Source organism: Ranitomeya variabilis, chromosome 4 (genome assembly GCF_051348905.1).
Source record: "Ranitomeya variabilis isolate aRanVar5 chromosome 4, aRanVar5.hap1, whole genome shotgun sequence".
Taxonomy (NCBI): domain Eukaryota; kingdom Metazoa; phylum Chordata; class Amphibia; order Anura; family Dendrobatidae; genus Ranitomeya; species Ranitomeya variabilis.
Genome location: NC_135235.1, coordinates 378,843,069 through 378,869,809, shown reverse-complemented (window position 1 = coordinate 378,869,809; position 26,741 = coordinate 378,843,069). Strand labels below are relative to the sequence as shown.

The 26,741-nt window shown below is 42.9% G+C and overlaps 1 protein-coding gene across 1 annotated transcript in view; it reads right to left on the bottom strand.

Moving 5' to 3' along the window:
* KAT6B (lysine acetyltransferase 6B) overlaps positions 1-26,741 on the bottom strand; it is a 318,128-nt gene that overhangs the window by 264,052 nt on the left and 27,335 nt on the right. The window lies entirely within an intron of this gene.

The window sequence follows — 26,741 nt, the reverse complement described above, 5'->3', positions numbered from 1 at the left end:
AGTTGAGTGCGAAACTTCTTTTGATATTCACTGAAGGACTTGGGTACCTAGTCTCTGCACCAGAATATAGCAGTGCACACGGTGTTTTCCTTATATAATGTCCAAAAGGCAGTCACTGACAAACTCCACAAAAAGGGTAAGCCACAAAAGGTCATTACTAAAGACGCTGCCTGTTCACAGAGTGCTGTATCTAAGCATATTAATGGAAAGTTGAGTGGATGGAAAAAGTGTGGTAGAAAAAGGTGCACAAGCAACCGGGATAACCGCAGCCGTGAAAGGATTGTTAAGAAAAGGATATTAAAAAATTTGGGGGAGATTCACAAGGAGTAGACTGCTGCTGGAGTCATTGCTTCAAGAGCCAACACACACAGACGCATCCAGGACATGGGCTACAAGTGTTGCATTCTTTTTGAGTCAAGCCACTTATGACCAATAAACAACGCCACAAGCGTCTTACTTGGGCCAAGGAGAAAAATATAACTGGACTGTTGCTCAGTGGTCCAAGGCATTGTTTTCAGATGAAAGTAAATTTTGGATTTCATTTGGAAATCAAGGTCCCAGAGTTTGGAGGAAGAGTGTAGAGGCACACAATCCAAGCTGCTTGAGGTCTAGTGTGAAGTTTCCACAATCAGTGATGGTTTGGGGAGCCATGTCATCTGCTGGTGTAGGTCCACTGTGTTTTATCAAGACCAAAGTCAGGAGGGGCGTGGCCTAGCTGCAGATGGAGTAGGTCGCACAGAGCGGGAGCTCCATGTCCAGGAACCTTAAAGCGGCTCATACCTTCTTCCCGGCGGACTCTCTGTCTCCTATAATACCGGTATCGCTCCCTGGTGCGGCGGTGAGTGTATGGGGAAGTCCAGAGCCGGCGCACGCGACCCGTCCAGGAGGATTATAGATTTCTTTGCAGCCTCCCCTCGGCTGCTACAGGATCCCAAGATGGCGCCGTCCTCACCCAGAGCTTCCCACTCCTCGCAGCGCAACGCTCAGGCGTCGCTTTCGGGCGCTTCCTCACTCTCCAGCGGTGCGGTTTCCGACGCTGCAGCATCGCATTCTCCTGACGTCCCGGTAACTGCTGCTTTACTTAAGGATTTGCTTGGAGATCTCAGGGCCTCCATTCAGGAAGACATCCGCACCATGCTGACAGAACTGAAAGGAGAGGTAGTGGAGCTGGGGAACTGTACGGATCGTTTGGAGCGCAAGATGGTGGAGCTGATCTCCTCTCATAATGAATTATGGGACGCTCAAGAGTCTCTGCAAGACCTACTCTCTAAAACCCAAGCCAAGACTATGGATTTGGAAGATAGATCCAGAAGGAACAATGTTAAACTTAGAGGCATTGGAGAATCTATCCTTCCGGGAGACTTGAAAGCTTTCTTGCAGGATTTTGTTGCGGCTGCTCTCCCTCATTTTGCCCCAAAGGACATTATAATTGATCGCATACACCGGATCCCTAAGCCGGCTGGTCTGGGGCCTTCGGTCCCGAGAGATGTGCTCGCCCGCATACACTTCTACGAAATGAAAGAGAACTTTCTCCAAGCTTTGAGGAAGAATCCGGCCCTGCCTGAAAGATTTGCATCCATCACAGTTTTCCTGGACCTATCTCCGGGTACCTTGGCTCTCCGCAAAGCTTTTGGTCCCTACACGGCTGTTCTCAGGGAAAAAGGCATTCCATATCGCTGGGGATTTCCCACTAGGCTTCTCATTCGCAAAGATGGATCCATCACCACCTGCCTGACCCCGTCTCACGCAGCGTCTGCATTGGCGGGATGGGGCCTGCAGGCTCCTGGTTCCCCAGTCTCGAGGGGTCCCTCTGGGTCTGGGAGTGGTCGTAATCCCAAGGCCCGTGTTGCATCAGACTGGGAGGTCGCTTGAAGAATTTTACAACTTTTGGTTCCTGGCTATTTCCCGCACTATTTGGGTTTTTTTTTTTTCCTTTTTTATCCCTCTCTTGAGGTTTGCATCTTTTCTTTTTTTTTTCTGATTTCATATGCTGTATTGGTCTCCTTTGGGAGTGTTTGCAGCATTTCAGTTTTTTGCCCCATAGGTGAACTGTTTTTCTCTGATTTTCACCTTCTGGACTCAGGATTTGCCTGAATGGACCTTGTTGTCCTAATCTTCGTGTTGTATGTTCTGTTTGTCTTTCCCTCCCCCCTCCCACCCTCCTGGTTCCCCCCTACACATGTTCTGATCCGCAGCTCTCTTGTTGTTTACTCTTGTGCATATTTCATTGATGCTCAATATGGGCTAAGTCTATTTATACTGTTTTACCATGAGTGTTTCGTTGTATTCCATTAATGTAAATGGTCTCAACTCCCCGGGCAAGAGGTCGATTGTCTGGAGGCATCTAGGTAAATCTCGTCGGGACATTATATGTCTTCAAGAAACACATTTATTGGAATGTGACAATGTTAGAATGTATTCAGGTTTATATCCACATCAATTCTTTGCAAATGGTCCATCAAAGAAGGCGGGAGTAGCGATTTTCTTTAGCAAAGCCAATGCCTTCCAACTGATCCGTTCCATCGTGGATCCGATGGGCAGGTTCATTGTAGTCATTTGTCTGATTAATAACGCCCCCTATACCATTGCGTCAGTTTATGCTCCCAATGCCGGTCAACTTAAATTCTTAGAGGGTTTTTTTCAAACTTTGCAGGACATCCAACATGGTCACAAACTGATTGCTGGGGATTTTAATGTGCCAATGTCTAAGGTGTTGGATTGCTCTTCTGCTCCCCTGTCAAGGAAGGAGGCGGGGCCACTAATCAATTCATATAAACTGCATGACATATGGAGGTATCTGCATTGTGGCGAGAGAGATTACACATTCATGTCTCCCAGACACGGTTCCTATAGTAGGATTGACTATGTGCTGGTGAATGATGTGGCTCTTCCTCACTGCATCTCGGCAGATATTGGTAGTATCACGTGGTCAGATCACGCCCCGATGTCTCTTACTTCGAGGGACCCTCTTGCTGTCAGGCCTCCCGCACATTGGCGTCTCAATACTCATCTTCTCACTAATCAACTAAATTCCCAGTTTATGGAGAGAGCCTTACAAGAATTTTTCTCCTCCAATGATACCCCAGATGTGCGGGATGATACCCTTTGGTTTGCTCACAAGGCGGTTGCTAGGGGTTGCTTTATTAAAATGGCTGCAACAGCTAAGAGGAAATATAATTTGACCCTGCAGTCGGCCTTGGATGAACTAGCTCGTCTTGAGTCTGCACATAAGATGTCTCCTAACCCGGCGCTCTTTTCTGACCTTTCTAAAACTCGCATGAAGGTCCGCCAATTACTTCTACATAGAGCTGAGAATGCCATGAGGAAAACCAAGGCCAGATTTTATGCAATGGGGGATCGAGCGGGTGCTGTTCTTGCCAGGCGGGTCAGGAGGAGAGAGGCTCAATCCAAGATTCCATTCCTGCTTGGATCTGATGGTTCCCGTGTTTACAATCCCATACATATTGCTGAGGAGTTTGCTTCGTACTACTCCTCTCTCTATGATCTTAGCTCTGACCCGGGAGTCCCTCAGCCCTCGCCGGAGTTAATTATGGCATTCTTGGAGAGAGCTAATCATCCCTCGGTCAGTGCGGAACAGCTTTCCTTTCTGAATTCTCCTATTGTTGAGTCTGAGCTTTCCCAAATTGTCAGGGACTCCAATAAATGTTCCTCTCCAGGCCCGGACGGTTTTCCTTTTCTTTACTATGCACAATTCTTCTCTGTCCTCTCCCCTTTTCTCCTTCGCTTATTTAACAACTGGGCGTCTGTTGCTAGCATCAGGGCGGAGGGGTTGGAGGCCTCCATCGCGACCCTCCCTAAACCGGGGAAGCCCACAACGTCTCCGGGAAATTTTCGCCCCATAGCCCTCCTGAATTGCGACGTTAAAATCTATGCTAAAATTTGGGCCAATAGATTGATAGCGGTGCTCCCCAGCCTTATACACCCCGACCAAGTTGGGTTTGTCCCTGGTAGGCAGACCAGAGATGGCACAAGACGACTGATTGATCTCTTAGATGTGGTGGAGGGGGAGGGTCTCCCCAGTGTATTCCTGTCTCTTGATGCCGAAAAGGCGTTTGACAGGGTGCACTGGGGATACATCGAGCTTACGCTCGGGAAGTTTGGGCTTACAGGACTGATTTCCAGGGCCATTATGGCTTTATACTCGAATCCCTGCGCGTCGGTTTGCTCGGGCGGCTTTAAATCTCGGACATTCCCGATTTTGAACGGGACCCGTCAGGGCTGTCCCCTCTCCCCCCTTATTTTTGCTCTGATCATGGAGCCTATGGCTGCCTTAATTAGACAGTGCCCTGATATTAAGGGGGTGCGGGTTGGAGAGACTGAACACAAAATTGGACTTTACGCTGACGACGTAGTGTTGACTTGTACCTCGGCCTTAACTTCACTGAACGGGATCACCTCAATTTTATCCCAATTTTCGGCGGTTTCATATTACAAACTTAATTTGACTAAATCCATTATTTTCCCCCTTTTCCTTCCGGCCGATCTCCAAATTCAAATTCAATCTAAATTTGCATTTATTTGGGCCCCTATGGGGTTTTCGTACCTGGGTGTCCGGATAACTAGGCTGGATAACATCGTTCGTTCTAATTGCGAAGAAACTATCACTGAAATTAGGAGGGGCATCGATCAGCTATCGAGCTCTTCGCTCTCATGGATGGCCCGTATACAAACCGTAAACCGTTAAAATGTTATTTCTCCCAAAAATTATCTATTTATTTAGGTGCCTTCCCCTCTTCATACCTTCCAAATTTATCTCGGCTTTCCAGTCGATCATAGATCGGTTTATTTGGAATAACAAGCCACATAGGATTAAGCGCCAAATAATGTCCCTTCCATACTCTATGGGTGGGTTGGGTGCTCCCTCGATCCAGTTTTATTATAGGGCGGCGATCTTGGAGCCTCTTAAGCTTTGGTGGGAGGGGAACTCGCGGTTACCCTGGGTGCTCATTGAATCTCATTTCGCTCCCAGAAATTCTCTCCAATTACTTTTGGAGCGTTGGTTGCTCCAGGTCTTTCCTCGTGGCCCTACTCTCCGCTCTATCAAGACTGCCTCTAAAATGTGGACATCAGTTTGTTCTTCCCAATTCCTATTTATGTATCACTATGTTTCCCTACGGGCCCTGGAATATGCTATTTGGCACACCTCTCTCTCCTCCTGGGGGGCGCGGGGGGTGCACCGGGTGGCTGACCTATTTGGCTCGGATGGCTTAATGTTGTTTGAGGTCCTTGCAGGTAGATTTTCTCTCTCTGGTAGAGATTTCTTTCAATATCTACAACTCCGCAGTTTTCTCATGTCACGTCGGCTGTTCGGTGCCCCCCCCCCCCCCCGCCTCTCTCGGAGGACTCAGCACACCGGTTCTTTAGACCGGCCACTTTAGTGCCCCATGTCATCTCTATTATCTATAAGGCCCTCTTATCCCATGATATTCCTGCTAAGCTTCCTTTTATGATTTCTTGGGAGTCCTCTCTTGGTTTTGATGCATCTCTAGAGGACTGGCGCTTCGCGTTGGTGCACCCCTCTAAATATTCCTCGTGTACAGGCCACTTGGAGCAATCAAAAAAGATCCAGCTGCAATGGTATCTGACCCCTGCTCGCTTAACCAGGTTTGGTCCCTCTTTTTCCCCTCTCTGCTGGAGGGGATGCGGGGCTATTGGTTCCGGATCTCATATTTGGTAGTCCTGTCCGCGGATTCAGGTCTTCTGGCGTCAAGTTGAAACTGATTGCGGAGGTCATTCAGGTTCCTTTTGTTTTAACCGGGTGTCTGGCTGTTTTGGGTGTCTCCCTTGTGAGGTTCCCCTCCCCTCTCCGTCCAATAATCTCTAATACTCTGATCGCTGCTAGACAATGTATAGCGGGTCATTGGAAATCCTCAGATATTCCATCTATGGCTATTTTGATTTCCAAGATCAACCTGCATTTTACCTATGAAGCAATTATGGCACAGAGCCTCTCCAAGAAAAATAAAGTGCTCTCCTGGTGGGATCCTTGGGTTTCCTCAGTCCACATACCTCCGTCCGCCCTTGCTCTCATTTAGTAACTTTTGTAAGCTGCGATTGATGTTATGGTTAATTCTGTATTTCTTTGTTGGAATTGCTGTGATTCTGAACATTGTGTATTCTCCCCCCTTCCCCTTGTACCTTTTTCCTCTTTGTTTCTCCTCCGGGGGATGTTATATGTACTTATGTACTTATTTCTTTATTGCTAATAAAAAGTTAATTGGTTAAAAAAAAAAAGACCAAAGTCAGCGCAGCTGTCTACCAGAAAATTTTAGGGCACTTCATGCTTCCGTCTGCCGACAAGCTTTTTGGAGATGGAAATTTCATTCTCCAGCACCACTTGGCACCTGTTCACACTGCCAAAAGTACCAATACCTGATTTAAAAACAACAGTATCACTGTGCTTGATTGGCCAGCAAACTCACCTGACCTTAACCCCAATGAGAATCTTTGGGTTATTGTTAAGAGGAAAATGAGAGACACCAGACCCAACAATGCAGACAAGCTAAAGGCTGCTATCAAAGCAACCTAGGCTTCCATAACACATCCGCAGTGCCACAGGCTGATCACCTCAATGCAACCCCGCATTGATGCAGTAATTGATGTAAAAAGAGCCCCAACCAAGTTTTGAGTGCATTTACTGAACATACATTTCAGTAGGCCAATATTTTGGATTTTAAAATCATTTTTCAAGCTGGTGTTATAAAGTAGTCTAATTTACTGAGATAATGACTTTTGGGTTTTCATTGGATGTAAGAGAAATTGTCTACCCCGTTTCGAGTGGGCTTCCTCAGGGGGGCTGTTGACAACGAAACGCACGTTGGGGCTGCCAGCACCAGACCCTGTGTGGAAACTATGGGTAAGACCTCTATTAATGTGTGCAAACTGTAAAGCGCTGCGGAATATGTTAGCGCTATATAAAAATAAAGATTATTATTATTATTATTATTATAGTAATGGCTTTAGCCGAATATACAGTTTGATCACAGGTGCTCTCTCTACCTGTGACTTATTATTATCCTCTGAGTTACTACAATTGAGTTGGATTATGGACATACATGTTGTCTGCTGAGGCTTTAAATATCTGAGACACACTAATTTGGTAGGGATGATATGAAGCACTGGCACTTTACATGAAATGCTGCTATTCCCATTAGGTCTCCCATCCCCTTAATATTTGTGTGTCTGTGTGCTTTTTGCACCTTTGTTCCACACTGCCCATCTTTGTAATTTTCATTGTATTTGTGTTTATACACATTATACACAGTTTTAAAGTACCGTATGAGTCTAATAAAATTTGTTACGTTTTATTTTGGACTTCTTTTCTTTTTTCTTCTGTGTTTTAATGAGAAGCACTTGTAGCTTTTTATTTTTTTGCTGATGGAGCTGTTTGCAGGCTTATTTTTTGCAGGACAAGATGTCGTTTTCAGACATAAAAAAAGATGAAAGCATCATTTTTTTTACCCTTTTTTTTTTTTTTTTTTTGCGGTGTTCACTAAAAGGGACTCTGTCACCCCCTCCAGCCGTTATAAACTATAAGAGCCACCTTGTGCAGCAGTAATGCTGCAATCTAACAAGGTGGCTCTTTTAGCTTGTGGTGCAGTTATAGCCAAAATAAAGCGTTTTATAATTTCGCCAAAATACCTCTCTTTAGCCCTGGAGGCAGGTCTTGACCCCTCTGCTACAACCACCACACTTCAGTCACTCAAATCGCAGTGTGTTATGCATTATGCACAGTGCGGGGCTGGGATTCACAAGCTGGGTGGCCGCACTGGCCGCACAGGCGCAGTCTGCAAGACTGCATGTGAGGTCAGACGGCCAGAGCTCACTGCGCCTGCCCCAGCCAGTACTAAACAGCTCAGGCGCCGGATTTGAGTGGCAGACAGCGCGGAGGGGGCGGCTCCCGGCGCCTAAGAAGATTTGAGTGACTGAAGTGTGGCGGTTGCAGCAGAGGGGTTAAGACCTGCCTCCAGGGCTAAAGAGAGGTATTTTGGCGAAATTATAAAACGCTTTATTTTGGCTATAACTGCACCACAAACTAAAAGAGCCACCTTGTTAGAATGCAGCATTACTGCTGCACAAGGTGGCTCTTTTAGTTTATAACGGCTGGAGGGGGTGACAGAGTCCCTTTAAGGGGTTAAGTAGTTTGACCGTTTTATAGATCACGCTGCTCCAGACTAGAGATACCAAATGTATACTTCTTTGTTTTTACATAGATATACATATTTATTGATATAGTATTTTTCAAACAAACTAAAACTCAAACTCAAAAAAGTCTCTAATCGGGTCCATCACCCATTAGCAGAAATGTTGGGGGTGTTTAAGTTACCAATATCACAAAGGCACTGTTAAAGAGACATTTCTCCCACCAAAGGAAATCCAGCAAAATCTGGGCTTCAAAATTCAATTGCCCTATCCCTTCTGTGCCCCACAATGTGCCTATACTGCAGTTAGCATGCATGTTTGACATTCACGTAGTAAAATGAGCCCACCTAATTTCTGGATGCGATGGCCCAGAATCTCGAACTAGGCACTACAATGCATTGAGCACTATGGCATTTTTGCAATTTTCACTCTGCAACTTGTACTGTATGCTTGTTTCTGGAAAATGCTCATAAAGACAAAGTTGTTACTATACTCGTAGATGAATTCCAAGAGGGGTGTAAATTCCATAAAAGGGAAATTGGTGAAGGGGAGATGGGTTTAACAGTTGGACACATCAAGTGCTCTGTATATGGAGATCACAAATAGTGTTGAGGGGCGAACTCGAACTGTAAAGTTAGGGTTCATACAGCAAAAAAAAAAAAAAAGGAGAGACTTTAAAATTCTAAATACGGTAATCTTTATTAACATAAAAAACTTTAAAAACTACAATGAGAATGTACTGCAGGAAGGAGATATCCTATTTGTAAAATTGTTGGTATTATAATAATTTAAAGTAGTATGTCCTTACACAAAGAGTAAAAAAATACCAAATTGCACTATGTAAAAACACAGACCTTAATATGTTGACATGAGCAAAATATATATTTCTGAATCGCTTTTGAATAAAGGAACTGCAATTGTCTAAAAAAGTGCAGGTGCTTAGAGGTAGTACGGTATATCACAAGTGCAATGAGTTCTATAAATGACTCCAAGTAGAGAGGTAACGTGATCTATAAACCCATGAGAAGAACAAGATAATCTACTAGGACTGTGCAGTTCCTTTTAAAAAAAAGTGCGGGTGCTCAAACATTTGGAATGTAAGGAAAAAAGGTACAGTACATAGCACGATCTGTAGCACAGCACCACAAACCACCCTATAAAAAATATAGCATCTATGGTCAGAAGTGGTAAATCACACAAGATACCTTCACAGAAAACGGAGTCCGGGTACTGTTCTGGTACCCGAACATTGTGTAATTGTTCAGCCAATCCCAAACATCCAGGTGTCCACCCATCTCTAAATAGGATCACTTACCACAATGAGTTGGTATGGTACAAATAAGATAACCCTAATGAGCATTTCGCGTGGGCTTCTTCATGAAGGGCGTAATGTGATTTAGAGCACAGAGTTGATATATAGGGTCATAATTTAACTACAATGGTTACAGTTGGAATCAACGCTTCCTCTATGGAACCAAGGCTCCCGCACGCCTTGAAGTTCCACGTCAGAAGGCACTCCGACACACCAGTGAAGGGTCCGAAACAAGCAATGTATGGAGAACACGCTGCCATAAAAACCGTGATGCTGGTCCATGTGTGAGAGCACACAACACTGCATGGATGGAGGCCGGCATAAAACAATATGTCAACAAACGTATGGTACATGGACTTAAATACATCAAGGAAGTCCATTGAAGAATAATAAGTTACTTTGTTTATAACGAGCATTACAAGTGAATAGTAAGGCTATGTGCACACGTCTGAATTTCTTGCAGAAATTTCCTGAACAAAACCGGACATTTTCTGCCAGAAATCCGCATGCGTTTTTCTCACTTTTTTTGTGCATTTTTGACGCTTTTTTTCCGGAGCTTCCCAATGCATTAAATAGACTTTAAAAAAGCCTAGTTCTGTGAGGCGGGTGGTGTCAAACTGGATTCCCGATTCTGCCACAAAATCAGAAATCAGTGGCTCATCATTTTCAGGGGACGAGGTCCATATGGGGTGCGCTGGTTCATCTTCTGGAATTGTGGGCACTGATTGATCTTTGGTCCTGAGACGTCTGGGTGGCGGTCAAGCAGGAGGATGAAGATGAGGAGGAGGAAGAGAACGACGAGTCTGAAAAGTAAAGAAATGTGAGATCATCTCCCTTGTTATCAGTGTCGGAGGCAATGAAAGAATATGCCTCCTCCAATGAATAGTGTTGTTGGGACGAACGGGACATTCTATTTATTTTTTCTATGAATATGGTGATTGTGTCAGTACTTTGTTTTAACTGGGGGGGGGGGGGATAGTGCTTGGTGTAATCTTGTCTGAAAAGAAAAAGCTAAAAGAAAAAAAAGCAACCAGTGAGAAGAAAGAATGTCTGTGAAAAGAAAAGTGTCTAAAACAGCAGGCACCAGCTCTGATGAGTGAACTGGGTCTCTTATCAAAGCTCAGTGGCTGCTGGATGTGCTCACAGGTGTGGCGCAAAGGGAGGTGGAGGGGGTAAAAAGAGGAGGAAGGGGGGGAGAGGGGAAGGCAGGGGAGAGGTGGATGAAGAGAGATCAGGCAGGGATCAGGGATCAAAACACTTACAGTTGTTGTCTCTCTTCTGCCTCTTTCTGAGATGTGACCGCTCTACCCAGCTACCGGCGATAAACTGATAGCAAGTAATCGCTCCCGCAGTGTATCACTGAGCTGCCGAGAGCAAGTTCACTGGAGTTCATCAACTGATCAGCTCCGGTGCTCTCACTTACGGCACTGCTGCGTGAGAACTTTCTCACGGCACCTCAGCGATACACTGACAGGAGTTATTTGCTCCCGCAGTGTATCGCTGGCTGTCTTTGAGAGCAGTCACATCAATGACTGCTCTTAAAGTGATCAGGATCGTCGTGGGACATTATGGACTATCTTCTCTGCGGACAGGTGAGGAATATTGTGGTTTATTATTTTATTTTTGTTGTAGGAGACATTGGCTTCGGTGGATTAGGCGTTTGGTAACTATGGTTTAATTAAGATTCATTAAAGGAGTCTCTGTCATTATTTCAAATAAAAGGACTTTAATTCTGGGTGCCTGTTTTTTATCCAATATCACTATGGGGTTAATAATGGATAGGTGTCTTATAGATGCCTCTCCAGTACTAACCTGTGGGCTTGATGTCACCTGACAATACAAAGGTGACATCAACCTCACAAATATGAACCCCACTTGCCACCGCTACAGGGAAAGTGGGAAAAACGAGGCTAAGCACCAGATCTGGCGCATCTTATAGATACGCGTTTTCTGAGGTGGCTGAGAGCTGAAGCTTTTAGCCTGGGGGGGAACAATATGGCCCCTTCCTAGGCTATTAATATCAGCCCACAGTGGTCTGCAAAGCCTTTGCTGGATTGATTTTATAGGGGGACCCTATGTCAATTTTTTTTATAGGGTTCTTCTGTAAAATAGCCAGTAAAAGCTAAGCAAACAGCTGTGAACTGATATTAATAAACTGGGAAACTTTATGGCTATTGGCTCCTTCCCAGAATATTAACAGCTTTCCTTCTGCTGGTTATTATAATTACGTGGGAGCCCACAAAATTTTTTTCCTCATTTTTTTTCTTTAACTCCTTCACCCAAAAGCCCGTTTTCAACTTCCTGACCAGGCCAGGAGCATCGTTTTGGAATGCAGACTTTGATGGAATGGTGTGCGGGTGTCACATTGCGTTTGGCGAGCCCCTGATGTAAACACTAGAAACTCCCAACAAGTGACCCCATATTGGAAACTAGACCCCCCAAGGAACTTATCAAGATGTGTTGTGAGAACTTTGAACCCCCAAGTGTTTCACTAAAGTTTATAACGCAGAGCCATGAAAATAAAAATCATTTTTTTCCCACAAAAAATGATTTTTTTTAGCCCACAAATTTTTACTTTTACAAGGGAAACAGGAGAAATTGGACCTCAAAAGTTATGTGGGGGTAAACCACTGTTTGGGCGCACAGCAGAGCTCGGAAGGGAAGGAGCACCGTTTTACTTTTTCAGCGCAGAATTGGCTGGAATTGAGATCGGACGCCATGTCGTGTTTTGGTGAGCCCCTGATGTGTCTAAACAGTGGAAACCTCCCAATTCTAACTCCAACCCTAACCCCAGCACACCCCTAACCCTAATCCCAACCCTAACCACACCCCTAACCCCAACACACCCCTATCCCTAATCGTAATTTAAACCCTAACCCAACCTTAGCTCCAACCCTAACCCAGAAATGGAAATAAAAAATAAAAAAATTATCTTACTATTTTTCCCTAACTAAGAGGGTGATAAAGGGGGGTTTGATTTACTATTTACAGTGGGTTTTATAGCGGGTTTTTATATTTGGCTCCTGTCACACACTAAAAGACAATTTTTATTGCAAAAAATTGGTTTTTGCATCACCACATTTTGAGAGCTATAATTTATCCATATTTTGGCCCACAGTCATGCGAGGTCTTGTTTTTGGGGGACGAGTTAACGTTTTTATTGGTACCATTTTGGGGCACATTTGGGACATTTTTTGATCGCTTTTTATTACGATTTTTGGGAGGCAGAATGAACAAATACCAGCAATTTCACGAATTTCTTTTGGGTGGGGCGTTTATACCGTTCCGCGTGTTGTAAAATTGATAAGGCAGCTTTATTCTTCGGGTCAGTACAATTACAGTCATACCTCACATATCCTTTTTCCATGTTTTGGCGCTTTTATACAATAAAAACTAACATATAAAAAAATTAGTTTTGCATCGCTTTATTCTGAGAGCTATAACTTTTTTATTTTTCTGCTGATGGAGCTGTATGGGGGCTTGTTTTTTGCGGGACAAGATGACGTTTTTAGCGGTACCATTTTTATTTACATCAGTCTTTTTGATCGCGTTTTATTGCACTTTTTGTTCGGCGGTATGATAAAGCATTGTTTTTTGCCTCGTTTTTTATTTATTTTTCTTAAGGAGTTCACTGAAGGGGTTAACTTGTGGGACAATTTTATAGAGCGGGTTATTACGGACGCGGCTATACCAAATATGTGTACTTTTATTGTTTTTTTTTCTTTATTTCCATAACTTAATGGATTTATTAAAAAAATAATTAGTTTTTTTTTTCTTTCTTTGGGGTATTTTTTCGTTTTATATTTTTACACATTAATCATTTTTTTTTTTTAACTTTATAACATTGTCCCAGGTTGGGACATCACTATATCATGTCAAATCGCTGATCTGACACTTTACATAGCAGAGTGTCAGATTAGCAATCTGACAGGCAGTGTAGGATGCTTGCCTGAACCTGCTCAAAGCAGGCACTGACAAGCCACCTCACTGAAGGACCTGGAAAGACCCCGCGGCCATCTTGGAGCTGGGGGTCTCCATGGAGACCGCCGGAACAACACGATCGCATTGTTCCGGTGGGAGAGCACAGGGAGGCCCCTCCCTGTGCGATCGTTCTTTATGCCGCTGTCACCATTATGCCGCTAGCACCGATCGTGGGCATTGCTGTGGGGTGTCAGCTGTCACATACAGCAGACACCCGCTTGCGATTGCCGCAGCGCTCAGTGAGACCGCGGTGATCGTGCCGCCGTACTAATACTGCGGCTGGCAGAAATGCTGTTCCCGCAGCACAGTACTAGTATGGCGCATGTCGGGAAGGGGTTAACATTAAAAGTTGCTGTCTGGTTACAGGCTATGTACATTTATTCAGTTAATGCTTCTACATAGGCTGGTGACAATGTGTGTGTGTGTTTGTGTTTTACTTATTGGCTTAGTAATGAGGAGGTCGGGCTGACACCTTTTCATTACTAAAGGCGGAGCCACACATAACGATATCGTTAACGATATCGTTGCAACGTCACGCTTTTGGTGACGTAGCAACGATCCCGCTAATGATCTCGTTATGTGTAACAGCGACCAACGATCAGGCCCCTGCTGGGAGATCGTTGGTCGATGGGAATGATCAGGACCTTTTTTTGGTCGCTGATCACCCGCTGTCATCGCTGGATCGGCGTGTGTGACGCCGATCCAGCGATGTGTTCACTTGTAACCAAGGTAAACATCGGGTTACCATTGTAAAAGTAAAAAAAACAAAAAAAAAACAGTACATACTCACATTCTGATGTCTGTCACGTCCTCCGACGTCCACAGGGTTAAAACTGCCGGCGCTGACACATTCAGTGCAGGGAAGCTCTCGGCAGCAGCACGTGCATTAGCAATGCTCCTGCCGAAAGCAGTTTTAACCCTGTGGACGCCGGCGGGGGACGTGACAGACATCAGAATGTGAGTATGTAGTGTTCTTTTTTTTTTTACTTTTACAATGGTAACCAGGGTAAATATCGGGTTACTAAGCGCGGCCCTGCGCTTAGTAACCCGATGTTTACCCTGGTTACCCGGGTGCTGCAGGGGGACTTCGGCATCGTTGAAGACAGTTTCAACGATGCCGAAGTCGTTCCCCTGATCGTTGGTCACTGGAGAGAGCTGTCTGTGTGATAGCTCCCCAGCGACCACACAACGACTTACCAACGATCACGGCCAGGTCGTATCGCTGGTCGTGATCGTTGGTAAGTCGTTTAGTGTAACGGTACCTTTAGCCTAGAAGCTAGGTGTCCATGACAGCGGCTGACACCAAGCTCTAATCCCATTACCCTGATGCCACTGCATCAGAATGAAAAAGTGGTGTTGAACCAAGAAATTACATTAGAAAACTTTAAAAAAAAAATATCTTTATTTAGCTCAAACAATCCATTAATTGCTGTACAAAAAACCACCAAAAACACGCATTTTTTGATGCAGTGTTTTCCTGCCAAGAGATGCTGAAACCTTGCTGATATTTCTGCAAGCAAATACTCAACGTGCACACATAGCCAAAGAGTAACTAAACTTCCTTACTGAAGTTTTCATATTTACCATGCACTTGAATTGCCTTCAAATCAATGGGGACCAGGCCAGAGACCCTTATAAATTGCACATTAGACCCCAAGAATTGTGCAGCCAATGCTTTCTCATGAATCCGTCCTCCAGGCTGTGTGCGCCCTCAGAAAGAGGCAGCATGCTTTGCATTGCCAAGCGGTGCACTTCTTGGGGGCACAGCTGACGATCGATGGGGTTTCAGGAACCGGTCCCCCACTGAACTAAAAGGCAACTAAAGTACCTGCCAAATATGAAAAACAAGAAAAAAAAAGTTTAAATTACTGCAAGAATGAAATCTTCCACTACAACCGCAATAGTCACACCAAAACACCATTTGTCCACACATTTATAAACATTGTAAGCATAACGCCCAAACCCATATCCCCCAAAGGGGAGTGGGCAACACTTCATATAACTCTAGAACATACTAAGAACACAGATAAATGAACTGTGTTCAAAAGAAGTGTCACAGAAATAGAATTAAAACAAACTCTTTATTTACAAATTAGTTAAAATATGGACATAAACATAAACAGACAATAAGGTGCCTCCATACAACCAACGAAAATAAATAAATGCGGTCAGCATGAGCAGGACACTTTTGATTTTAGAGCAGGACTAGGAGTGTGGCTGGGTCTAAAATTATCAGGTCATACATATAATCCATTGTAATCTAACCACTGCATATGCCCCAATCACGAAAAACAGTAAGGGTGCTCAGACATATCACAAGTGCATCACACTTTGCCCAGTATTAATTAAGGTTTAGCCGAAGCTAATACCATACAACATCCTCTTACTGCTTATAATCTAATGACAGCAACATTTGCACAATCCAGGCATATTAGGTGGCGTACCCTGTGCCCTACACATATTACCTGCTCCGTGTCTCTCCCAACATGCTCAGCCGAGTGGAGTGCTGTGTCCGCAAGCCCCGACGCGCGTTTGGCATGCTGCTTCTTCCTGAGTCTCAGAGGTCTTATACGGTCACCGTCCAATCAGGCTAATGGAGGCGGGATTAGATTACAAGCGTCATATTACACACGCCCACTAACTCCGGAACATACGAACAGCCATATAATCTAAAAGGCCATCAAATCTTATCTATCATAAAACGGGGTAAATGGGGGGGATAATCTTGGTCACCTGAACACAGTATGTGTCCAAATTGAAATTTGCTGGTGAGTGGATGAACAGCGTATATTGCCACCATATTGTGTCCGCCCATTTGAGGGTGGAATAAATTACAGACCGTATGTCATACGCAGAATGCCCACCCAGTTAGTAGCAGTGTTGCTATAGACGCCGAGGTGTGTATTCCTCCCAATATATGGCGCACCAAATCAAAGGTATAGTGGAAGATCTATTCACCGAAGATGGAGCTAACAACACCCATACCGCGGCGCATAACCATGTGCATCAAAAACGCACAACAAGTATTAATAACCTGTGCAACGTAGGCTTGTGTCCACCCATAGAGAGGAGGGAGGGACCAGCCTTTATACGTAATAGCTGACACCCCAACCCTATTCCCAACTTATCCAAACATAATCTAATGTAGATCTATTATACATACATCCCACCTCATAACTAAACCAGGTAACCCCACCATAGCAATCAAACAAATACATGATGCCATTGCATGCTCCATATAATGACAGAGCACACAATATATTGATAAACCAGCATCAGTCATACCAGAAAGATCATACCAGAACATCATGTCCGCATAAATGCTGCAACACATGACCATATTACAGCATTTAAAAGAAAAAGACTTCTATCCATAAAAAACGGCATATAGCCGTATCAGTAGAAATACTCAATCGTTGATAAACCAAATAAATATAGTTGTAAAATAATGCCAGTTGGGGCTGGATTGAAACTTAACATTTAATTTATATACTCATATCAAGGGCTAGATAGTCATAGCCATATTATACCTATGTGAATGGTGAGACCTATAAGGTGTTCTCCAGACCGTATAGCCAGGCGATAAAAAAAAAAGGGACGTGAAGAGGCTACAATAATATTAGGGTTATAAAACCCTGTAAAAATAAGGAGGTGAAGTGATGGACCTAATATTCACTAGTTAAATCTTATAAAATGTGACTACATATAAGAGCCAGGTGCAGGGTTTCAAAACATTGAAAGTGAAAAGGCTCTCATTGTAGGTGAACGTTTGATGTTTATGACTACAATAATGGTGTATGTATCCATGACGAAATTGAGGGCTACATCTACCCCCCCCCCCTGCAGGTAGGGGGCAGACTATGCCACCGTCATTCATCAATGGATCTCGCCAGATGTGTCCAACAAACGTAATATATATATATATCTAATATATAAAGCTGAATGTGTGTGTGTGTGTGTGTGTGTGTGTGTGTGTGTGTGTGTGTGTGTGTGTGTGTGTGTGTGTGTGTGTGTGTGTGTGTGTGTGTGTGTGTGTGTGTGTGTGTGTGTGTGTGTGTGTGTGTCCGGGATTGGCATCTGAACCGTCGCAGCTACAGCCACAAAATTTTGCACAGTCACACGTCTGGACCCCGAGAGCGTCATAGGCTATGTTGTGAGGTGAAATTTTAACCTCGCGCTTTCCAATTCACCAAACAATTTTGCCCCTATCTACATAATGGGGAAAAAGTGAAAGGAAAAGTGTTGGAGGCAAATTAACAGCTGCCAGATGTGAACAAGGGGGACTTAAAGAATGAGAGCGATGGCGCCAAAGAGTATATACTGTACAGTTGCTAAGGTGGAGCCCCGACATGGGATAATCACCACACCACCACGGGGATATGAACACACACACAAAATGCGCCACACACTACCACGTGCTCGAACACATATACCACCCTCAGCGCACATTTCACCACACATACACCAACCTCGCCACATAAAAGTCAAAACACAAAAGTCGCCGCTCAAAACTCGCCACGCGCAAAACTCTCCACATGCAAAACTCGCCACACGTGCAAAACTCACCTCATGGAAAACTCGCCACACGCAAAACTTGCACACGCAGAAAAATTGCCACATGCACAAAAGTTGCAACACATGCAAAAGTTGACTCACACAAAACTTGCACATACTCAAAACGCACCACATATAAAGCTCGTCACGCGCAAAACTTGCTGAACACAACTTGCTACACTAACCTGTCACATGCAACTCAACACACAAAAAGTTGCTACACGAATGTCGCCACACAAAACTCATCTCACAAAAGTCGCTACATGCATGTCGCCACACGCAACTCAACACACACAACTTGACACATGAAACTCGCCCTAAAACACACACAAGTCTGGTATTACCCTTCAAAAATAAAAATCTGATTAATAAGCAGACAAACTACAAGAGCAACAAATGTAGGAATCCGGCAGCTGTCAGTCACATGACCTGTCTATTACACTGGTCAACAGCATTTTTGGTGCCAAAGATATTTAATCGAATTTAGGGTATTTTTGGGGTGCTGATTCTGAATATGTCATCAGTTTTGCCAGATTGGCTCAAGTTTTTGAGATTTTTGGTATCTTATTTATAGCACTTGTTGGTAAATGCGACGCATCATCTCATTAATTTCTTTGGATTAGTACTTGAACTGAGCAGTTCTCAATATAGTTTTGTGTTAATTAGTGTTCTAAAAGTTTGTTCATAGCTTGATTTTTGCACTAACTTTATGTTGTTGTCTGTTTTCCAGTGAAAAGCATGAACTCATCAAGAAGAAGTTGTCTTAACGATCCAGACTCATTCTGTTACATTTGTGGTGAATACACACTGCCAAAACATAGAAGAAACATAACAGACTTCGTAAAAAAAGTGTATTTTGCCTATTTTGGGGTTATGCTTGGGGACCAAGACAAGTTTTTGGCACCACACATAGTGTGCAAAGCATGTATCGAATTATTACGAAAATGGAGCAAAGGACAAAGAAAAAGCTTCAAATTTGGTGTTCCAATGGTGTGGAGAGAGCCAAAAAATCATCATGATGACTGTTATTTATGGTAAACACAGGTACAGGCACATCTTCACAATGAGGGACAGGCCTTCTTGCAGATTCCATGTTACTCCCATTTTCGTTTCTTATGCTTATTGAATCCTTGCACTTGCACTGCACAGAAATAACAGTCATCATGATGATTTTTTTGGCTCTCTCCACACCATTGGAACACCAAATTTGAAGCTTTTTCTTTGTCCTTTGCTCCATTTTCGTAATAATTCGATACATGCTTTGCACACTATGTGTGGTGCCCAAAACTTGTCTTGGTCCCCAAGCATAACCCCAAAATAGGCAAAATACACTTTTTTTACGAAGTCTGTTATGTTTCTTCTATGTTTTGGCAGTGTGTATTCACCACAAATGTAACAGAATGAGTCTGGATCGTTAAGACAATTTCTTCTTGATGAGTTCATGCTTTTCACTGGAAAACAGACAACAACATAAAGTTAGTGCAAAAATCAAGCTATGAACAAACTTTTAGAACACTAATTAACACAAAACTATATTGAGAACTGCTCAGTTCAAGTACTAATCCAAAGAAATTAATGAGATGATGCGTCGCATTTACCAACAAGTGCTATAAATAAGATACCAAAAATGTCAAAAACTTGAGCCAATCTGGCAAAACTGATAGCATATTCAGAATCAGCACCCCAAAAATACCCCAAATTCATTAAAATATTTTGGACACCAGAAAAAAAATTTTTTTTTGTTGACCTGTGTTATGTGTCTGTGTGAGCTAATATATACTGCCAGGGGGTGGGCTTACTGTTGGCTGGGGATTTATCAGGCTGCCAATTTAGCTTACAAATACTGAGGTAAAAATACTGACAAAATAAAGTGTGAACGAGGGCTAATACAGGAGGAGATGACATACAGATATATACTATATACAGGAGGAGATGACACACAGGTATATACTATTTACAGGGGAGATGACACACAGATATATACTATATACAGGAGAGATAACACACAGGTATATACTATATAGAGGAGGAGATGACATACAGGTACATACTACATACAGGAGGAGATGACATACAGGTATATACTATATACAGGAGATGACACAGGTATATACTATATACAGGAGCAGATTACCTACAGGTATATAGTATATACAGGAGGAGATGACACACAGGTATATACTATATACAGGAGGAGATTACATACAGGTATATACTATATATAGGAGGAGATGACATACAGGTATATACTATATACAGGGCAGATGACACAGCAGGTATATACTATATACAGGGGAGATGACATACAGGTATATACTATATACAGGAGATGACATACAGGTGTATACTATATATAAGGGAGATGACAAACATGTATATACTGAGGTGAAAATGAGAGGTGTGAGGTGAAAATGAAAAGGTGTGAGTGCAAAATGAGAGGAGTGAGGGAAAATAGTGGAGTGATCGGAAAATGACAGATGTGAGGTCGAAATGACAAGTGTTAGGGGGGAATGAGAGGAGTGAGGGGGAAAATAAGAGGAGTGAGGGGGAAAATGAGAGGTGTGAGGGAGAAAATGAGAGATGTGAGGGGGAAAATGAAAGATGTGATGGGGAAAATGAGAGGCATGATGGGAAAATAAGAGAAGTGAGGTGCTATAACTAACCACAGATATTTACTATGCCCAGGCAACGCTGGGCTCTTCAGCTAGTATATATATATATATATATATATATATATATATATATATATATATATATATATATATATATATATATATATATATATATATATATATATACACACACACACGCACACACACAAAAAGTGATTGAGTGAAATAAGATGAGTGAGGCCGATCATAAAAATCATTAGGACAAATGATTTAATAGAGACAAACAAATGAAAACGTGTACAAAATGAAGTGAATTAAACCAATCCCGAAAAAATAGTCTAAATCATAAATAAATTATATGAGTATGAGTGAGAAGTTATGATAACCCAATACATAGTTATACTGTGATTATTAGGGAAATAATTTAACCCACATAATATCTACATCTCAATCTTAGCCAAATTGCCAAAGAATGGTACGTGGCATGTGCCCATGTGGCAAGGTACACATAGGCCTCACTATCAGAGAACTGAAAATTTGTGTCCGGGAACACCATTTAGACATTGCTAAGGCCAAAACAATAGATGATGCTTCGACTTTGAAGACCATTCCCCGACACTACAAGAAATTTCATGATTGTAATCCCTACCTCATGAAAGTTAAGGGTATTGATGTGGTCACATTGGGACCTAGGGGTGGTGACCTGGGCAAGGCTCTTGCCCAAGTCCAAAGTCGGTGGATTTACAAATTAGGTACACTGACCCCGCAAAGCCTAAATGAAAACCTGGGTTTCAGTGCCTTCTTGTGAATGATTTTATTTATGTCTGGGTACCTTTTTGTATCCTTGGATACATACTCTCTCTACATGTTTGTTAGCATCAGTTTTAGTCTTGTACGGTGGGTTTTCCCATAGCTTGTTTTAGTTGTTTGTTATATGGTGCACATTTTAATTATTATTTGTTTATCTAGGTCTGTTTTGGTGATGTATATGGATATCGTCTGTTTCGGGCTATATACTCCAGGATTTACCTAGCCATTGGATGAGAACTTCAACAATGTGGTACCATTATGGCAAGAGAAGAAACCATGAGTGAAGATACCATACCATACACCCAGGATATCCGCGGACATGCTCTTCTCGTAATTCTGTAGGCTGAGACAAGCATCTTACTTGATATTGACTGAACAATAGGAAGACCGTCTTTGTTGGGTTACTCTGTTCAGGTCTTATTTGGTCATTGCATAAAAATTTAACCCCTTAGTGACAGAGCCAATTTGGTACTTAATGACCAGGTCAATTTTTACAATTCTGACCATTGTCACTTTATGGGGTTATAACTCTGGAACGCTTCAACGGATCCTGCTGATTCTGAGACTGTTTTTTCGTGACATATTGTACTTCATGTTAATGGTAACATTTCTTCGATATTACTTGCGATTACTTATGAAAAAACTGAAATATGGCAAAAAAAATTAAAATTTTGCAATTTTCAAACTTTGTATTTTTATGCCCTTAAATCAGAGAGATATGTCACAAAAAATAGTTAATAAATAACATTTCCCACATGTCTACTTTACATCAGCACAATTTTGGAAACAAAATTTTTTTTTGTTAGGGAGTTATAAGGGTTAAAATTTGACCAGCAATTTCTCATTTTTACAACACCATTTTTTTTTAGGCACCACATCACATTTGAAGTCATTTTGAGGGGTCTATATGATAGAAAATAACCAAGTGTGACACCATTCTAAAAACTGCACCCCTCAAGGTGCTCTAAACCACATTCAAGAAGTTTATTAACCCTTTACGTGCTTCACAGGAACTGAAACAATGTGGAAGGCAAAAATGAACATTTAACTTTTTTTTTTGCAAACATTTTACTTCAGAACCATTTTTTTTTTATTTTCACAAGTGTAAAAACAGAAATTTAACCATAAATGTTGTTGTGCAATTTCTCCTGAATACGCCGATACCCTATATGTCGGGGTAAACCACTGTTTGGGCGCACCGCAATGCTTGGAAGAGAAGGAGCGCCGTTTGACTTTTTCAATGCAGAATTGGCTGGAATTGAGATCGGATGCCATGTCACGTTTAGAGAGCCCCTGATGTGCCTAAACAGTGGAAACCCCCTACAAGTGACCCCATTTTGGAAACTAGAGCTCTTAAGGAACTTAACTAGATGTGTGGTGAGCACTTTAGACCCCCAGGTGCTTCTCAGAAGTTTATAACGTAGAGCCATAAAAAAAAAAAAAAAAAAAAAAAAAAAAAAAAAAAAAAAAAAAAAATCGCATTTTTTCTACAAAAATGATCTTTTGCCCCAAAATTTTCATTTTCACAAGGGTAACAGGAGAAATTAGACCACAAAAGTTGTTGTGCAATTTCTCCTGAGTACATCGATACCCCATATGTGGGGGTAAACCACTGTTTGGACGCACTGAAGAGCTTGGAAGAGAAGGAGTGCCGTTTTACTTTTTCGATGTAGAATTGGCTGGAATTGAGATCGGACGCCATGTCGCGTTTGGAGAGCCCCTGATGTGCCTAAACAGTGGAATCCCCCCACAAGTGACCCCATTTTGGAAACTAGACCACTTAAGGAACTTATCTAGATGTGTGGCGAGCACTTTAAACCCCCAAGTGCTTCACAGAAATTTATAAAGTAGAGCCGTGAAAATAAAAAATCCTTTTTTTTTTCCTCAAAAATGATTTTTTTAGCCTGCAATTTTTTATTTTCTCAAGGGTAACAGGAGACATTGGACCCCAAAATCTATTGACCAGTTTGTCCTGAGTATACTGATACCCCATATGTGGGTGGGGGCACTGTTTGGGCACCCATCGGGGCTCGGAAGGGAAGGAGCGCCGCTTGGAATGCAGACTTTGATAGAATGGTCTGCGGGCGTTATGTTGCGTTTGCAGAGCCCCCGATGTACCTAAACAGTAGAAACCCCCCACAAGTGACCCCATTTTGGAAACTAGACCCCCCCAAAGAGCTTATCTAGATGTGTGATGAGCACTATGAACCCCCAACTGCTTCACAGAAGTTTATAATGTAGAGCCATGAAAATAAAAAAAATCATATTTTTTCCACAAAAATGATTTTTCACCCCCAAATTTTTGCTTTCACAAGGGTAACAGGAGAAATTGGATAAAATTTATTGTGCAATTTATGCTGAGTAGGCTGATACCCCATATGTTGGGGTAAACCACTGTTTGGGTGCATGGCAGAGCTCGGAAGGGAAGGAGCGCCGTTTTGGAATGCAGACTTTGATAGAATGGTCTGCGGGCGTTATGTTGCGTTTGCAGAGCCCCCGATGTACCTAAACAGTAGAAACCCCCAAGTGACCCCATTTTGGAAACTAGACCCCCCATGGAACTTATCTAGATGTGTGGTGAGAACTTTGAATGCCCAAGTGCTTCACAGAAGTTTATAATGCAGAGTCGGGAAAATAAAAAAAAATTTTCCCTCAAAAAATATTTTTTAGCCCCCAAGTTTTTATTTTCACAAGGGTAACGGGATAAATTGGACAACAACTTTTGGGGTCCAATTTCTCCTGAGTACGCTGATGCCCCATATGTGGGGGTAAACCACTGTTTGGGTGCATGGCAGAGCTCGGAAGGGAGGGAGCACCATTTGACTTTTTGAGCGCAAAATTGGCTGTGGCGTTTAGAGACCCCCTGATGTACCTAAACAGTGGAAACCCCCCAAATCTAACTCCAACCCTAACCCCAACACACCCCTAACCCTAATGCCAACCCGATCCATAATCCTAATCACAACCCTAAGGATAATCGCAACCCTAACCCCAAAACAACTATAACCCTAATCAGAACCCTAAATCCAACACACCCCTAATCCTAATCTCAACCCTAACCTCAAACCTAACCCTAATCCCAATACACCCCTAATCCCAACCCTAACCTTAACCCTAATCCCAAACGTAACCCTAATGCCAACCCTAATCCAAACCCTAATCCCAACTCTAACCCTCACTTTAGCCGCAACCCTAGCCCTAACTTTAGCCCTAACTTTAGCCCCAACCCTAACTTTAGCCCCAACCCTAACCCTAAATTTAGCCCCAACTCTAACTCTAGCCCTAACTTTAGCCCCAACCCTAACCCTAAATTTAGCCCCAACTCTAACCCTAACTTTAGCCCCAACCCTAACCCTAGCCCTAACCCTAAATTTAGCCCCAGCCCTAACCCTAAATTTAGCCCCAACCCTAACCCTAAATTTAGCCCCAACCCTAACCCTAGCCCTAACCCTAAATTTAGCCCCAACTCCTCTAGCTGCCGGCCGGCAGATCATTTTCTTACAGAAGGAAGAAGCTAGCGGCCAGAAGAGGACCCAGGGACACCGGTAAGTATGATAGGGTCCCCGAATCCCCCTATTTCTCTGTCCTCTGATGTGCGATCACATCAGAGGACAGAGAATTACACATCGCTTTTTTTTTTTTTTTGCGGTCACCGGTAAACAGTTAATTACCGGCGATCGCAAAACAGGGGTCGGTAAAAACCGACCCCGATCATGTTCTTTGGGGTCTCAGCTACCCCCGGCAGCCGAGACCCCAAAGATCTCCCCATTTTTTTGCCGGAAGAAGATGGCGGCGCCCATCGGGAGCCACGAGGAGCACCGGGGGAGACAGGTGAGTATCGGGGATCCCATTTCTCTGTCCTCTGATGTGCGATCACATCGGAAGACAGAGAAATTAAATGGGAAATCGCGTTTTTTTGGGGGGTTTTTTGCGACCGCCGGTAAACGGTTAATTACCGGCGATCGCAACTCGGGGGTTGGTAAAAAAAACCCGAATCATGTTCTCTGGGGTCTCGGCTACCCCAGGTAACAGAGACCCCACAGAAAATCCGACTCTGGGGGGCGCTATTCACTTTTTCCACAGCGCCGTTAATTAACGGCGCTGTGGTTTAAGTACCCTTAGCGGCCGCCGTTAAAAGGCGTATCGGCGGTCGTTAAGGGGTTAAACAAGTACGGTGCCAACAGAGTAAAAAAAACAAACTATGATGGAAGATATTACGTATCTGGGATATCTGTGGATATGTTTTTTTTAACAATCATGGAGGCGGACTTAAGCATCTTTTGTAACATTGACTAATCAGGAAGATCTTTGCAATCCAGCATGAACTAAAATGAAGGATGTTTTCATTGGCCAAAATTATTGCCAGTATGTGGGCTGAATAATTCAGTGGTGGTCTCAAGCGTTGTTTTTATCATCATTCCACGTACCATTCTTTCGTTATTTGGCTAAGATTGAGATGTAGATATTATGTGGGTTAAATTATTGCCCTAATATTCACAGTATAAATATGTATTGGGTTATCATAACTGCTCACTCATACTTATATAATTTATTTATGATTTAGACTATTTATTCGGGATTGGTTTAATTCACTTCATTTTGTACACGTTTTCATTTGTTTGTCTCTATTAAATCACTTGTCCTAATGATTTTTATGATCGGTCTCACTCATCTTATTTCACTCAATCACTTTTTGTAATTATATACAGTACAGACCAAAAGTTTGGACACACCGTCTCATTTAAATATTTTTCTGTATTTTCATGCCTATGAAAATTGTACATTCACACTGAAGGCATCAAAACTATGAATTAACACATGTGGAATTATATTCTTAACAAAAAAGTGTGAAGCAACTGAAAATATGTCTTCTATTCTAGTAGCCACCTTTTGCTTTGATGACTGCTTTGCACACTCTTGGCATCCTCTTGATGAGCTTCAAGAGGTAGTCACCGGGAATGGTCTTCCAACAATCTTGAAGGAGTTCCCAGAGATGCTTAGCACTTGTTGGCCCTTTTTCCTTCACTCTGCGGTCCAGCTCACCCCAAACCATCTCGATTGGGTTCAGGTCTGGTGACTGTGGAGGCCAGGTCATCTGGCGTAGCACCCCATCACTCTCCTTCTTGGTCAAATAGCCCTTACACAGCCTGGAGGTGTGTTTGGGGGTCATTGTCCTGTTGAAAAATAAATGATAGACCAACTATACGCAAACCGGAGATGGAATAGCATGCCGCTGCAAGATGCTGTGGTAGCCATGCTGATTCAATATGCCTTCAATTTTGAATAAATCCGAAACAGTGTCACCAACA